Genomic DNA, 8,734 nt, shown 5'->3' on the forward strand with positions numbered 1-8,734 from the left:
TGCTGCATCACCCTGGACCAACCCCTCTCTAGCAAGCTAAAGGCAAATGATTCTTTGTGTGCAGCCTTTTGAGTGAAAACATTAACATGTCAGGGTTTCATTTATCTACTGCTGGAAAATTTGTAGATCTTTTACACTGGAAATAAAATGCACACAATCCCACAGGAAAAGCTTGACTAAGTATATCTTAATTCACCCATTTTGATTTGACACTAAAGTCAGGGGTCTGGAACATCGACAACAAAAGTGAATACAGTGAGTGTCAAAGACTGACACTTCCTGCAGACAAGATAATAATCTAATTATCAGATATGTCTCCCCACTGTTAAGGATGTATTTGAACAATCATTTTCTAATTAAGGTGAAATGGAAACAAATAACGTAAATCTAGCAAAATCAAGTGTCCGAGAGTTATCAGATCTGCCTTTTTAAAGTCATACAAACTAGTGTTTCCTAACCTCTACCATGAGAAATAAAGAGATATTTACTGCTTAGCATGCATGCTATTCTAGAAGCATGAAAAAGCACAGATTTTATGTTTTTTATATGCAGGTCTTCATACTGTGGTGCTTTTAAAATGGAGTTTGTTGCAGCAAAATCAGCCATCCAAAAGGTCAGCAGACAATAAGCGAAATGGGAATGCCTTGTTCCGAAAGCAATGACCTGAAAAGAAAATGCCTGGAAAATTTAACAGGACCTTACAAAGCACAGGAGATGCCCTTCAATAAGATTTTGATTTTATTGTAATTTCATGTATTTCTTTGATATCATTTTAAGTCAAAGTCTAACATCATGAAAAGTTATCGCGTGATTACTCCTGGAACTACATGCATCTAATCTTAGACTTTACAATGTACACAATGGCTGCATTTCAGTCATTATTAGATGTTATTTCAATTACTTGTTGATTTTTAAGAAAAAGTCCAAATTCTGGAAAAAGTGGCATAATAATTTCTCCTGGAACTGCATGTTCTGTTCTTCTCTAATTGTTCTGTTGTTGACAGGGCTAATTGCCTGAATCAGCATTACAACAGTAATGACACAGGTTGAGTAAAAACCATGTAAAACTGAAGTGTATTTAAAATATGCAGCACGGATGAACACATGTTGCTTTTGGTCTTAACCAGCTAAATCACACAAGCCAAACACAAACACAGTAAAAAAACAAAAAACAAAACACAAGGCGATTAAGTTTACTTACGTTCTCCGCTGTCAAGGATTCCTGATTCCTGTAGAGAGCGAATGCAAGAGTCCACTAACTCTAAACCAGTCGTTAACTCATCCTCGATGTCCTTTTGTCCATCTGCTGTGGATAAAAAGAAAAAAAAGGAAATTCAGTGAAAGACAATGGGGGGGAAAAAAGCCTAACTGGAAAGAGAAAGAGACTAACTGAGATCTCTCAGGACTCCAGGCTCTGTCCTATAGCAGCCTATAAATCATTACCCACAACAGAAAATTATGAGATGTGGGAGTATTTAATATATTAGACAACTAAACTATTTATCTATAGTTACAAATACACACAAGAAAATCCAGGAGACAATAGATGAATAAGACAACAAGGGAAAAAATGATGCTGGTGTCATTTACATGCACACTTAAGAATCTGTGCAAAAAGTGTTTGCCCCCATTTCTACATGGAGAAAAGTGTCTTTGTGAACCAACCATAATCACCCGTGTGCTTTTATAACCTACAAAAGTGTATTTTACTGTGTTTTTCTGTGAAAGTGTATACCTAAATTGATTTTAACTAGACTCCGTGGGCATCTTTTTTTCCTGCCATTAAAATTATATTTTAATATCAGAACAAAATAACCTGAGTCAACATAAAATGTCGTTTCAAAGGACAAGGAGATTTATTATGGGATAAACGGCTCTCCAAACCAACCTCACCTAATGTACAAAAAATAATAATAATAATAATTGTGATTAAACACATTTTAGTTCAATTTCACAAGTCACATATATGTGTGATTACTGCCTGATTTGTTAAATCATAAAATCACTTAAACCTTTCTGACACATCAAGTAGGCTAAGAGATTTCATCCATCTAGCCATTAATATCAACAAGTTTAGAATATACAGTGAACCACATTAGTCACCATTTCTCAAACGTAAAAAATAAATAAATAAATAAAAAGTTGTGAAGCCGACGTGGCTGGCCTCCTACACTTAGTTAAAGAGTCCAATGACCACATTCAGGTCAGTCAGGTCACAAAAGAACCCAGAACAAAATCTGAAAGAGTCCTTACTTTTTTCAGCTAAGGTCAGCATTCATGACTCAACAAAAAGAAAAAAATATCTTTGGGGAAAAATATTTTCTAAACTGAGTAGATTTTTTGAACGGTATGCATCCTGGTATCAAAATTAAGTTGATTATCTGAAATTTGAATTCAAAACTCTTTGCAAATTAGAATTTTTTTTTAGCTGTAATAAAATTCATGTAATATACAATGCAAGCTCTTGGTAGTTAACAAGATGAAAACAAAGACAGAAAATGCTACAAACTTTCATAGAGATTTTTACCTTGAGCATTCCAGCGAAACTGTTCATCTGTGGAGCTGAAAAAAGAGACAAATTACTCATAAGATTCCTACAAAGTCAAATGACAGTTAAAGCAAAAAAAAAGAGTCACATTACAAATAGGCCTCCAAAAAGTGTTAAAAACTGTAATAGAAGCATAGACAGTACACGCAAATTCATTTTTTCTTTAAAAGCATTTGTGAACACGATGTGAAAAACAGACTAAAAAAATAGGAAGAAAAAAAATGTAACCATTAGCACCAGATCAGTAGTGTGATTATGAATAAAGAGGTCCCCCCTTGAGAGGCTGAGGGCTCAGCTGTGATTGAATGAGATTGCACACTGATATCTGTCTGACTCAATTTCATCCCCCCGAAGAAAAGGATTTGGGGCATACAAATCAACACAAACACACTAGCAAAGATTTTTCCCAAAGTGTCAACACGCGGACTTCACAGAATACGCTCCGCGTAAGAGTCAAATGATGATCCATCAGTTCAGTGGACAACAATCCAGGTCATTACAGAGGAAGAAATGTGAAAACAAAATGTCAGTCAACAGCAGCGCTTTCTTAGCTTCAGTCTGGTCAGAAAGGCTGTAGATATGGTTTGTGTATAGAGAAAGCTTTACTTTTACAGAAACATGAAAAGCTAGATTTCAGTTTGCAAATCCACACAGGGATAAAGATCTTTATTTTTGGAGACATGTCCTATGGTCTGATGAAATTGAAGTGGAACTGTTTGGGCACCATTGTTAGATTGGAGGAAAAAACAGGGTGCTTGTACCATCCTAAGTGAAGTACGGGGGTGGCAGCATCATGTTGTGGGGCAGTTTTGCAGCAGGAGGAGCTGGTGCAATAGGTGGCAGCATGAGGAAAGATCATTATGTAGAAAAATTGAAGCAACATCAAATAATATCAGTCAGGAAGTTAAATCTTGTATATCGATTAGTCTTCCAAATGGACCCCAAATGGCCGCCCCAGCAGATTCAAAGATTTCTGAAACACGTGAATTAATCAAATATGTTTTTGATGAGAGAACAGCATAATGATATGGTACAATGCTAAAATATAGCGTCCTATTCTCAAAACAACATTCATTTAAGCCAAAACAGATGATGTTGACAATTACAACTGCACAAGTGCAAACATTCTCTTTATCACTGTCAATTCACAAGTGACTGATGCTTGTTGAATAGGGGGAGAGGGGGAAACAAAGAGGACAGGAGAAAACAGAGGTTGAACGAGAAAGCCAGAGAGAACTATTGAGCTGTCTGCCGACTAATCAATGTTGACACAGACATACTAACGGACACATATAGATTCTTTCATCTGACTTCATCTACATCATTATTCCATCTGGTTGTGGATTCTTATGTGTGTGTGTCCTGATTGAACTGTTTAGTGTTCCACCTGGTAAAACTACAACAAGACATTTACTGAGTTGCCAACTTTGGAGTCCTTGTACAATTGTTTACAGCGTATATTATAAGAGCTACAGAACAATTACCATCAAACCTAATTAAGAATAATGTAACGTTGGCAAACAAGAAAAGATAAGCTTAGCTCAGTGGATTTCGGATCGGTTGGCGTTTGAAATATAATATGGATTTCTGCTATCCCGACTGTCCTCGGGAACTGCGGTATCTTTTAGGTGAGCTGATTTCCAGCCACAGTGAGAACTAGAAAGGTCAGAGTCGATTGTAGTCGGACTGTTTGTTGAAGAACACTTAAAAGTGATCACAAGCTACACTTCCAGACACATTTATTGATACTCCTGGCAGAGATGTGCAAAAAAAAAAAAATTAAATAAAATAAAAAAATCTTAGAATACGTTCTTTTTAGAGCCATATCATTAAATATACTACTGATTTTTTTCAAAATATATTTAACTCTTATCTTGAACAAAAAAGGAAAAAAGCAGGCTAACATTTATCTTGTATTTCTGCTTACTTTAATCTGCGTATTGAAATAGATGATATGCAAACGAATATTTGAGAAATACCTTTGCCTTTTATTGACCTACTTTATTATGGAATATTAGGTTTTGACCAGAATGCAACAGATTTGTGATCCGATAGTTTTGATTTAGTCTGCATCCTCTGTACATTTTGCTAAAATAATAAGTTGTAGTGATCTTTTTTTTGACCAACTCCATTGATTTGGAGTTGCTGGTTAAGTATTAAATTTAAGCTTGCTCTTGGTCTTTGTCTTAAGTGGAAAGTTTGCATTATGTAACTCTGAGTTTACATAAGTGGTCTTACTTTCTTTGCAACAGTGAGTTTAAAACCATAACTTTTCATAAAACCCAACCAATTGGGAAAAAAAAAGACAAGCCCTTAAAGACAAGATCTTACGTATTACAAAGGTGGGCGACACGGATCATGATAATGATCATCAAGCTGTGGTAAATTGTAGTTCCATGTCCGGTAATGAACTTAGTGAATTTCTAAAGCACTACAACAGACAGCAGAGTAACACTGTGATACGGTGTCGCTGGTAAAAGAGACAGAGAGAGGAAAATCTTTTCATGAGAACCTCACAATACCAACAGACCCAAGAGAGATTTAATAACTGCAGCATTATTCCACAAGATCGCATCTTCAGCAGCTATGCCACAACAGCACACCCCGCGAGGCAGTGCCTCACATCGAACAGCAAGTCGGTATTCATGAGACAGTTTAAATTCACAGGACTGCTTTAAAGCACAACCCGACCCCGAGATTGACAGACAGCGTCCTCTACCGTTGCTTGAGAACTTAACATGCACGCATTTAATGCACACACTATGAAATATGTACATGTACTGTAGCAAGACTGTTTGGATGTAAATACAGTAAAACAATTTTTTCCCCCCAACTTCTTAATATTAAACAACAGAGACATAAAAAAAACATGTAAATGAAAGTCCTTCCACACACTATGCCAGTGAGAGCTGATTTTAAAACTTTTGCTAAAATTAGGAGCAAAACTCCACTATTGAGCCACTAGGACTCAGTTTGCATTACTGAAGAGCAACATGACTCTTATTGACTTCATTGCTCTTCAGTGTGGAAATGAGTCGCTCTACAGCGAGCAAATATACCGACTCCTACTTTTACATATGAATTTAAATAAAACTATTTATAGTCTTTGGTTATTCAGTGTGACAGGTGGACCAATCTCTATACTTACATACTTCTAAACATGAATGACTTGTGAAAAATATGAAATACTATTGTGAAATAGTATCTCAGTTTCTGGAAAAATGGGGCAATGTAATATTTGAATAATTATCATGTACCCTGTTTTGTCCAGCTTTGTGTGCTTCTGCCATTATCGTCTTTCCCTCAACCTCATCTCCCTTCCTTTTCTTCAGCATCCAACTAATAATAGAGGTAATGCCAAGGTTGTTTTGTTGCCATTTAATCATATACTCTTATCTCTGTTGGATATGTCTGATGAAATGATGCATAGTGCAGGAGTATGGGAGTTGCTATCACATTGATCTTGCATTGAATGGCATGTTTGTTCAGCTTGTTTATATTTTTTATACCACAAATACATACAGGGATTAAGCCAAAATGTTGTGCATGTTGGGGATATCTCACATGTTATCATATGAGTGTTTTGCTGTCCTGCTGTGTATTTGTACCTGTAGATCGCCATAGCAAAGGAAACAGGAGGACTATCATTTTTGTCAATCTCACTGTTGCATAGATGTGTATCATCGCTTTTGTGGTTACCACAGTGGAAATATTGTTGCCCCTCATCCTCATCATGAGCACGACTGTGTGACACCACAACATTAGCATGTCAGTCATCGTAGAGGGGGAATGCTTTTATGTTCTGCTTAGGAAGTGGGTGTAATCAGTGTGCTGCTGCGTGCGCATGTACACGAGTGAGAGGAAGAGATTTTCTGAAAATGCCTTTGTGTTGAGAGTGGATGAGATGACATTGTGGAATAAAAGAATAAACTCACACTCACTCCGACCAACAAAATGTGTCGAATCTCCAAAGGTGAAAGGCATAGTGTGTTTTGTTTATATGGATGACTATATGGCTGGTGTTTCGCAGTATGTGGGTTTGTGCATGCTCATCTGTGTGTTCACAGTTTCTGATGGTTTATTCAGAAGCCGGTCTATTGTCCTCAGAACAAGGCTGGGAACATACTTTTGTAAATATGGCAGCTGAATGACAGTTCAACAGTTGGGATAGAGAACAATTGTCTACAGTCAAAGTGTTCTGAAATAACTTCTAATGTCTGACAGCTCCAACAAAAACCCTATAACAATGCATCATGGTATTGAAAACTCCAATAAACAAAATGAAACTCTAAAACTTTCTCCTTTCCCATTCAGTATTTCAAGCCCCACATAATGCAGGGCAAAATTTTAGGCTAAAGAATTTGCACTGCAATTTACTTTTAATGTGCTTAGATATGTCAGTAATACGGTGTTTTCAAAAACTGAATGAATCATATGTGAGAAACTCTCACTTGTGCTGCAGGAGATTCAGATAAACAAATGGACAGTAATAACCTAGCAAGGTCGAAGACTCCTTATGTTTCTTTTTTTTTTTTAATCCAAGCACACCACCTGCACAAATAATCTTACAATCTGCTGCAAGTCTGACTATATCTATAATCCTACGAGATCATTTGAAGTGACCCACGATAAAAAATAAAAACACAAACAAAGAGTTCGCTAGGCTAAAGTTCATGTCCAACATAAGTGACCTTTGCTATAACATCTTCAATTTTATCTTTAAGGATGGAAGGAAAATACCAGCATAAGTTCATTTTCTTCACAAAGGTTTCTTCCCATTTCAGCATACATACAAATCCACTTGAATGTAGCACATTCATATAATATACATGCAAAAAGAAATACTATAGGAAATAAAGATGCAATCTAACACCCATTATAAGTAGGTTATACAGCTTTTAAACGTCCTTAATCTGTATATGAATCCAGAAAATGTTGGTCAAACTAATTCAACTAAAAAAAATTAAAAATCTGTGGACCACTGTCAATTCACCAACCTAATATTCATATTATGATAGGGGGATAATGGCCATTTTGCACTGACATAGATAATAACAGAATAACTCCATGCATAATTTACCAGGGACGAATGGTCTGACACTTGCTGTACTCTGTGTTATTGTGCTCCAGACAGACAGGGATGGTCTAATATTTATACTCATTTTGCAATGCTGCCTGCAGCACACATGTTGTGACATATTATTCAACCAGAGACTACATACTCTTCTCTGTGTCTAATAAAATAGTATTTTAAATTTTGATTTTATTTACTGTGGACTGTTAGGAATAGAAGAAAGGACAGCCTATAAAAATCTATGGTTTTGTCACATAAAAGCAGGTTAAAAAGTTTAATCTTTACCTTGTTTTAAAATTAATTGAAGACATTCTTTGGATTTACACTAAACTTCATATTCCACTATGCCATTATTGACTTAGCAGCTGTTAAAAATATGTTATGGCATTTTTTCATTACTTTGTAATTTTATCTCTACATTTACTGCTCTGAAGAAGTAAATCTAGCATTTATAGAAATACTTAATTGATACTTAAAAGTGATGGTACCTTTGCTTCTACAGCGACCAGAGTTCTAAGCAAACCAGTCCTGTAACGTTTAATGTGAAAAACACAGTCATTATTCTGGAGTCTCTTTACCCACAGGTAACGACACACACTGTCAAATTCCATTTTTTTGAGTCATCTGAAATCCACTAGAGCATTCAAAAATTAGATCATCACTTAAGCTTAGTGAAATGAATTATGAAATGTGTGTACGCTCAAGGAATACAAAGGCGAAGTTGAAGGTGTGACGATGTAAGGACAAATTCCTAAGGAGACAACTGGCTCATCTGAAACTTGACGGTCTTCAAACTGCACATTAAAAGCCATTTAGCCTTTCCAGAAAGTAGCAGTGATAGCAGATGTGTGTCTCTATGTGTTTGCTTCCTAATATGAGAGGAATACAGTGAAATGTCAGATGTTTACAAGACATTTCTTTCCAAGTTCAAGTTGTGTCTCGAACCCTTAACTCCCAATTCAGAGTTAAGTCTTGAATGTCAGACAACTGAGATAAATATTTTCACATCAAATCATCTAATACACCTCTAACCCAGCAGTTACAGGATTCCAAGGTGCAGTCTGCTAGCTCACCTACTGGCTGTGCATATTCTGCATTTAAAACAGAGCATT

General features: G+C 36.2%; 1 protein-coding gene across 1 annotated transcript in view; it reads right to left on the reverse strand.

Annotated features, from left to right (window-relative positions):
• ctnnd2a (catenin (cadherin-associated protein), delta 2a) overlaps positions 1-2,576 on the reverse strand; it is a 139,145-nt gene extending 136,569 nt beyond the window's left edge. Inside the window, exons 1-2 of the mRNA XM_015028331.1 lie at positions 2,528-2,576; positions 1,202-1,306 (exon numbers count right to left, since the gene is read on the reverse strand). The gene's annotated coding sequence lies outside the window, so the exon portion shown is untranslated. The remainder of the gene's footprint in view (positions 1-1,201; positions 1,307-2,527) is intronic.
• Between the last annotated feature and the right edge of the window lie 6,158 nt (positions 2,577-8,734).

Source organism: Poecilia latipinna, unplaced genomic scaffold (assembly GCF_001443285.1).
Source record: "Poecilia latipinna isolate Pla-1442-1.1 unplaced genomic scaffold, P_latipinna-1.0 Scaffold120, whole genome shotgun sequence".
Taxonomy (NCBI): Eukaryota; Metazoa; Chordata; class Actinopteri; order Cyprinodontiformes; family Poeciliidae; genus Poecilia; species Poecilia latipinna.